The sequence below is a fragment of the Tenrec ecaudatus genome, chromosome 9 (assembly GCF_050624435.1).
Source record: "Tenrec ecaudatus isolate mTenEca1 chromosome 9, mTenEca1.hap1, whole genome shotgun sequence".
Taxonomy (NCBI): Eukaryota; Metazoa; Chordata; class Mammalia; order Afrosoricida; family Tenrecidae; genus Tenrec; species Tenrec ecaudatus.
In genome coordinates, this window is record NC_134538.1 from 45449990 (window position 1) to 45458314 (window position 8325).

Consider the following 8325-nt stretch of genomic DNA (forward strand, 5'->3'; position numbering starts at 1 on the left):
TTGGAAAATAGAAGAAAGAAGAAAATTAAAAGAGTCCTTTCAGTACCCTTGAGAGTCATAGAGGCATCTAGGATAGAGTAGAAAGGCTTCTGAAGCCATCATCTTCACAGAATCAAATCACATCCTTCTCCCATGGAGCAGCAAGGGGATTTGAACCTCCAACCTTTCCATTAAGCTGAGCGCATAATCAGGGCCCCACAAGTGAGAATCAGCTCAATGGCACAGCACCCAGGTTACCTACTGCTGCTATTTCATTACGTTCTCCTCAACCATTTTCTTTTTTAATTTATAAATACTTGTATGCATCTCTTTAACCCTTTTATCTACAAAAGGTGGGCTGCAAATATTTTTCTGTGATTTGGTATTTATTGAAAATATTTTGGGGGTTATTTTGTCACTGTAAAACTAGCATATGCTTGCTGTGAAAATGTCTAACAATACTGACAGGATTACAGCAAGCAGGGAGTCCTTCTCCCTCCCAGAGCCACCTGGTTGGTAACAGCTGGGGGCTGGAGGCTGCTCAAAGGTGCTTTGGAATAAAGGCCTGGTGATTGACTTCTGAGAAACCAGCTGCTGAAATCCCCACAGGCGCAATCCTAAGCTGATCACCATCGGGTGTCAGGAGTGACACCAACCCAATGGCAGCTGGCTCACCCCCCACCCCTGTCCCTGCTAAGATCCCAACCCAGAGGTAACCACTGTGTATACATCCTTCTAGACTTTCTAAATGTATTTCCCTAAATATTGTAACCAGTGGTTCTACCAGACTCACGATTTGCAACTTGCCTTTCTCTTTCACAAGGCACCATGAGCTTTTCTGAGGTTAAGCCCTGAGTGGGGTCGAGGTGGACTTTTGAAAGGACAACAGCCAGGGTGAGGCTATGGCCCCACACCTGGCACCCAGGAAGGGGAACTTGCCAGTCATGCAGAAAGATCCCAAAAGAAACTGCTTGTGTGGACCAGAGGCAAAGAGGATTAAAACCCTGTTTCAGGATTGCCTGGGCAAATGCCTGATACCAGAGCCACCTAGATTTGAGAACCAGCACAAAATTTGTGCTCTGGTGCCTCCCTCCTCTGCTTTATTTCCCTACAAGTACTGCAGGGTGTGGTTTCAGCCAGCAGTGCCAGGTAACGGCAGGCGGGGGTGTTCCCATGTGACTTTCCAGAATCCTGGTGCCCTCTCAGGAGAAGCTAGGAGAGCCAGTCTGTTCAGGTTGGAGATCTACCAGGAAGGATATTTTGTTGTGGTGATGGTTGTTTCATTTAAAGTCTCTTGGATGCCATTGCAATGATGATCACAACTAACCTTTACATAATTACAACGAACATGCACAGTTCTGAATATATGCTTTATGTATACCAACTGATTTAATTTCTCCAACAACCTGGGAAGACAGACAGGATTGTAATCTGATTTTAACTTAGTAGGATCGTACAGATAAGAAAACGATCGGAAATCGGGCAGTCCACATTTAAGCCCTGCTCTTCACATAAGTGCTACAGGTAGAGAAACGACCTGGATATCAGGACTGAACCATTGGATTTGAAGGCTGACAACCATAGTCCTGAGGGACATCCAGGTCAACTGGCAGCATCTTGTGCCTAATGGAAGGACATGCTCAGCATATGGGGTAGTTACATTATCTGTTGTCAATTTGAGACTTGAGTGAAGGGGTGGCGTTTAGTCTGTCAATCAGATCGCAGCTTGATGACCTCATTCAGAGGTGCTCAGGAGATAAATAGCTCGCTGGAGGCGGGACACACACACACACACTCCCTGTGCCAAGACATTACTGAGGATGAGCCTCATGGAGCTACACTGGTGCAGTCAGAAATCAGAGAGCTGGAGAAGTCATGTGGAGACCCACACCAGTGCTGGGATGCTTCTACTACCACTGGATCCACAAGACTTTCCATCCACTGGCCTGTGATCATCCTGTATTTGGTGTCATTGCATGTGTTGCAGGAATCTGAAGAGGACTTTAGAGAGTGGTATCTGACAAATAGGCTAATGTCAGACTTATGGACTTGATCTGGACTGAGCTAGGCTGTTTTCCCAATACTCAATTGCTCTTGTATATGAAGTTCTTTCCTATACACATATGAGTCTCTATGAATTTGTTTCTCTAGTCTATCCAGACTAACACACACTGGCTTGATTGCTTTGGAGGTCTGAAGAATGGCACCATGTCTCATCACCAGTAATGACCTTGCAGAAAGTCTGGGTCAATTCGGAGCTGTTCTTTCAAAGCTCAGCATGTTTCCATTCAACACTCTTTTTCCTGGTCAGTTTCAGGACCCAAGGCACAAATTTGCCAGCGACCCTTCTCATTCTTAAATCTTCCTTTACAATTCACTGATAAAATCCAGATAACTTCCTCATCTCTTCAATGGTCTTGGAGCACAAGTACCTGAATTTTGTCAACATTTTTGTCTCTTTGGAATGTTGACAGATATCTAGAATGATGTTTATCATCAACTGATATTTTACCTTTTATGAAATGAGAAAACCACTGTACACTTGAGTTTTCCCATAGCACTGTCCTTGTAAGCTGTGTTCAACATCATAACAGTTTCTGCAGCATTTTTCCCAAGCAGGAAACAAACTTTCACAGCTGCACTGTTCTCTTAAATCAGCCACCCCATAAAACGAAGTTAGAGTGAAACTTCTTTTATGAAAAATTCGCTGTGACCAGAGAGAACCTTCCCAGGAGACACCACTGGGTACACTAACTCAGAGCGAGTTGCTTGATGCTCGCATAAAGGGGAAAATGCATACCACCAAAGCTCTGCCCTATGGAGCCTTTTCCCAGTTTTTTTGGGGGGGTACCCGCTCATATTAACAGCATGGCTGCAGCAATGGGCTCAAGTGTAGAGACAATGGTGAGGATGGAGCGGGCCTGGGCAGTGTCTTGTTCTGTTGTGCTCTAGTGGTAGGACCGACTTGGTGGTACATAACAACGATAGATCCTAAAGATAATGTTTTACATCCTAGTCTGCTAAATAGCATCTAGGGTCTGAAAAACTTGCAAGTGGGCATCTAAGAAGCAACTGTTGGTCTCTTCCTGCCTGGAGAATAGGAGTCCTGTGTTAGACAGGGTTCTCTAGAGAAACAAAACCTAAATTCTAATAATTATATATATATTAATACAGATAGATATATAACGTAAGGAATAAGCAGTTAATTAAATTATAAAGCAGTACAAATGGCTCAGTGCAACTCACTCCGTGAGAGAGTTGTGAGACACTGGCAGTCCTTCAAGTCTTGAGGGCCGCCAGGTAGTCCTCTATAGAGCAATTTAGGCTATCTGGGCACAGGCAGCAAACAGCAAGGCAGGGCACAGTCAGCCAGATGTAAATTCCAATTGTGTAGTGAAGCAAGTCTTGAAGGAACCTCAAATTACAGCGACACAGTCCATGGGTTAGGTTTCCCACAGGTAGTGTGACTTGCAAATTGAGGCACAGAACAAGCAAGGCAGCCGCATACTGGTCCGGTGATCAAAGAGCAAACAACAAGAAAGGCGAGGCTCGCCAAACCATTTATCTCTCTGCCCTTCAATTAATCCCACACATGTTTATCAGCCAGTTTGGCACAAAAAACTAACTACCAAGAAAACCAAAGCCTCAAGGAAGCAATTAGTCCAAAGGAAGAATGGCCCATTAACAAAAAAAGCCTGTTCTAACCTGAGACCAGAAGAACTAGATGGTGCTCAGTTCCCACTACCAACCACTCTTAAAAATTTTATTCTTGTTTTGTTTATCTTTAATCATTTTATTAAGTGCTCATACAACTCTTATCACAATTCATACATACATCAATTGTGTAAAGCATATTTGTACATTCATTGCCCTCATCATTCTCAAAACATTTGCTCTCCACTTAAGCCACTGGCATCAGCGCCTCATTTTCCCCCCTCCCTCCCTGCTCCTCCCTCCCTCATGAACCTTTGATAATTTATAAATTATTATTTTGTCATATCATGCCCTGTCCGACATCTCCCTTCACCCACTTTTCTGTTGTCCATACCCCAGGGAAGAGGTCACATGTAGATTCTTGTAATCTGTTCCCCCTTTCCAACCCACTCTCCGTCTACCCTCCCAGTATGGTCACTCTCACCACTGGTCCTGAAGGGATCATCCACCCTGGATTCCCTGTGTTTCCAGCTCCTATCTGTACCAGTGTACATCCTCTGGTCTAGCCAGACCAACCACTCTTAAGAATAGAAAATAATAGAATGGATTTTTGAAAAAAGCCAAAAGAAAAATATCAGACATTGCTCTGAAAGAGACTAGAGGAGATTCAGGAAAAAAGAAAATAAAGCAACGCACGAGCCGGCCGAGCCAGAACCGTGGGGCTGGGCTGGAGTGAAGGTGGCTACGAGCCCTCGTGCTGGGATGACAGAAGACGAACCTGATTCTAAGAGCCCGAAGGCTGGGGGGAGGGCTCCCCGAGGGCCCCCCCCCCCAGGTAATGCGGAGGCGGGTGAGCCCACCACCCTTCTTCAGAGGCTCCAAGCTACCATTTCCAAGGCCTTGCGAACAAAGTGGAGGGGATTCTGCAAGATGTACAGAAATTCTCAGACAACGACAAGCTGTATCTCTACCTTCAGCTCCCCTCAGGGCCCAGCACTGGAGACAAAAGCTCAGAGGCCAGCACACTCAGCGACGAGGAGTATATGTATGCTTATAAGTGGATCCGCAACCACCTGGAAGAGCACACAGACACCTGTCTGCCAAAGCAAACTGTGCACGAGCCTCGCCTGTTGCAGCCCACTCAGCACAGCCAACTTTGGCAAAGCCATCAGAGAGATTTTCCCTGACATCAAGGCCCGGAGGCTGGGTGGCCAGGGCCAGTCCAAATATTGCTACAGTGGCATACGAAAAAAGCCCATGGTATGTATGCCACCCCTGCCCGGACTTGACCTGAAGGGCCCCCGAGAGCCCAGAAATGGGCCCAGAAGTGACCCAGGCACCGCGGGATGAACTGGTAGATGCAGCCTGCGCCCTGACCTGTGACTGGCCAGAGCCAATCCTGAAACGGTCCTTCAGTTCCATCGTAGAGGTCGCCCGCTTCCTGCTTCAGCAGCACCTCATCTCTGCCAGATCCGCCCATGCGCATGTGCTCCAGGCCATGGGGCTTGCTGAAGAGGATGAACATGGCCCCCGAGAACGGTTATCGAAATCCAAGAGCGGTGTAGAGAACCTGGAGGGCGGAACCCGAAGAAATCAGAGGGACCAGCCCAGCCTTCCAAGGAATTGGAAGCCCGGGCTGGGCCTGGCCCCCTAGGGCGTGGAGAACGGGAGAAGAGTGTAGTCGAGAGCCCGGCCCCAGCAGCCAGTGACCCCCAAGCTAAGTCCCTGGTGGCTCGACTCCCTCTGCTCCTCCCCCGGACCTCTTGCTCACATATCCAGTCAATTCGAGTCTCTCCACCTATTCTGGCCCCAAGCTCTCTCAAGGCCCCTTAAAAGTGGCTACATTGCCTTTGCCCAGCAGGGCTGGGGTTCCTCAGGCGGCAGTGCCCATCATTAGCATGACCTTACCAGCTGTCCCGCCTTTTCCTGGGACTGGTGAGCTCCACCTGTGGGTCTCCCTCAGCCCGAAGCATGGAGAACAGGGAGGTAGGCACAGCCAGCGACCCGGGACCCCATGACAAGGGCGTCAAGAGGACCGCTGAAGGACCTGTGAGGGAGGCCAGGGGGCAGGGCCTGCCAACAAAAGCAGCGAAGCAGGATGGAGAGGATGTAGGAGCTGATGCCAAAAGAAGGTGGGGGAGTCCTCGATAAAAATCAGGTGGAAGCGGGGGAAAGGAATTCTAACCCCGGAGAAGTCAGCAGCTGCCCCCGACTCTGCCCGGTCAAGGTTACCACTGGAGACATGGCGCTCTGGAGCGGCAAGCAACTCCTCGGGAGGGTCGGAGGGGACAGGGCTAAAGGGTGAGGCCGAGAGGGGGACAGTGCTTGCCCAGGGTCAGGAAGATGGCGCTATTCCCAAAGGAGTAAGGGGCTCTAGTTCTCGACATGCCAAAGAAGCAGGGGAGAAAATTATTGTCACCCCCAAAGTGAGTGTCATCAAGGGCAGTAGAAGCCCCAAAAGAGGCCCTTCCGTTGGGAAAGGGAGAGGCAGAGAGTGCCACACAGGATAGCAAAGGCTTCAAGGGGCATGTGCTTCCAAGTCCCTTACCCCATGACTGGAAGGACCCCAAAGCAACCCCCTCGTGAAAGGTGGGGAAGAGAATTTAAGTGTGTATACATACATATGTCAACTCTGCCTGCTTAGTAGAAGCCCCTTTGCACTTGCTTCTCATTTGACCCATTCTCTGTACAGCTGCTGAGTCACCTCGTCTTGCCTCTGACCCCGCCAGCTTGATACCTTTGCCTTCTATGTCACTAACAAAACTCTAGTGACCTTCTTACCTGGATCCCTGTGCTAATCTGTGGGAAGATAGGGCTAGGTAGGATAAGTATGATGGATGTAAAGCTTAGGAATCTTGGTTTTAAATCATAAAAAAACCCAACTCAAACTGGCTTAAGAATCAAAAGGCTTTATTGTCACAGATACCTGTAAACTTCAGAGGTTAGGGTTGGCTCCAGGTGAAGCTTGATCCAGGAGCTCAGTCTATGTCAAAGTACCTAATTTATTTTATTCTTTATGCTCCACTTTCTGTAGGATCACCTTAAGGCCGGCCACCTCGTGACTGCCAGCGCTCCTGGGGTTCCATGTGCCCTCGTTAAGTGGGGGTTCTTTGTGACGGGGCTCCCAGCATAAGCCCTTTAGATCCACTCTGCTCAGGTCAGCCTGAGATATACATCCATCCCTAACCAATCCCTGTGGCCTGAGGACGATGCATGCTCATTTGCTTACTCTACACCATGGACTACACTGTGCTTTCTTTAAAAAGGCCAGTCTCTTCAGTCACCAGGCCTAAATGAAAACCGTAAGGGGGGAGTTGCAGAGGAGGATGCTGCTAAGAAAGACAAGTGATCAGCGAGACCTACTGCCTGTATCCATCATAGTCTTCCTCTTGATCGGGTCTCAGAAGGAACAAGAAGGGGGTCATTCCCCTTTAGGGACTCGCTCTCTAGGCTCCGTATGAAGAATGACAGTCCCTTGCTTCCATCTCTTCTCAGAGTGGAGCAGCTTCCCTTTCGTGTTTCTGAACTTCCCTTTTCCCCTCATTACTAGTACACCTCCCCCACCATCTTTCACCAGGACTAGTAAAGCTATTGACTTCCTCTTCATTTCATTAAATTCATTCTGTATCCCCCCCCCCAAGAAAAGAGACTAGAGGAGCCCCAAAGACCATTGCCCTGGGTCAATGCCTAACTTGAGACTACAGACCCTTCTTGATGTCAGCATAGCACCATAAAGCAAACACTAACGCCCATGAAGAACATGCTTCCTAGAATAACCGACCACATGCGACTCACAGGACAGCATGTGCCCAAAGCCCAAGATGAGAGGGCAAGGAGGGACAGGAACAAGAAATGAGGAAACCCAGGGACGAAAGAGGGAGAGTGCTGACACATTGTGGGGGTTGCAACCAATGTTAGGGAACTCTTCCTCTGTGGATTATTGATTGGAAAACTAATTGGCTATGGAAACTTCTACTAAAGTTAAGTGTTAGAAAAAAAACCCAACAAATCGGATTGTAACCATGGTGCTACTCTGTCTCCCTTGCTAGTTTGTGTTGGCTTCTGCTGTCTGCATCATCTAGGTTTAACCCTTGGGCTCTTGGAGCAGTTTCATCCTGCACCATGCTGCTAAGGTGCGACACTAGCCGGAGGCTGCAAAGTAATGACCATGCATTGTTCCTGTCAGTCACCTCACAACCTTGCCAGCGCACATTGCCAATGGTCAGTCATGTCACAACCTCGTGAGCATGCATTGTCTTTTGTTTTCTGGTCAGGAGGCCTAACAAGATCTGAACTCACAGATCAGGCCTTGGCTGTCGCAGCCTCATTCAGGACTGTGGAGTAGAAGCTGGATCGAACCAGACATAGAGTATGAGCTGAGGCTGGTCATCTGGAGACATGGAGTAGATAAGCAATCCCTGTGTAAGGTCAGAAGGTGAGGTATGGCCAGTCCCGCCCCAACTTAGCCTGTGAGCTTCGGAGAACTACAGGACAGTGGATGGAGGCAGCCCACAGGAAGATCCCGCATGGGCATGTCCTCTTAACACATTGACCCTACACCCTTCTAAGCAGGGTCCATTTCAAGCTTATCACCTCCTCCCAGGTCGGGCTTGGGAGGGGCTGAGAGGCCTAAGAGAAGCAGAAGTACACACAGAACTAGTGTATTATTTTTACCCACTGCATGACACTCAA

The 8325-nt window shown here is 48.4% G+C and overlaps 1 pseudogene; it reads left to right on the forward strand.

Annotated features, from left to right (window-relative positions):
• The first annotated feature begins 4395 nt into the window (after nucleotides 1-4395).
• On the forward strand, nucleotides 4396-6219 carry LOC142455952 (DNA-binding protein RFX5 pseudogene; annotated as a pseudogene).
• The last annotated feature ends 2106 nt before the right edge of the window (nucleotides 6220-8325 follow it).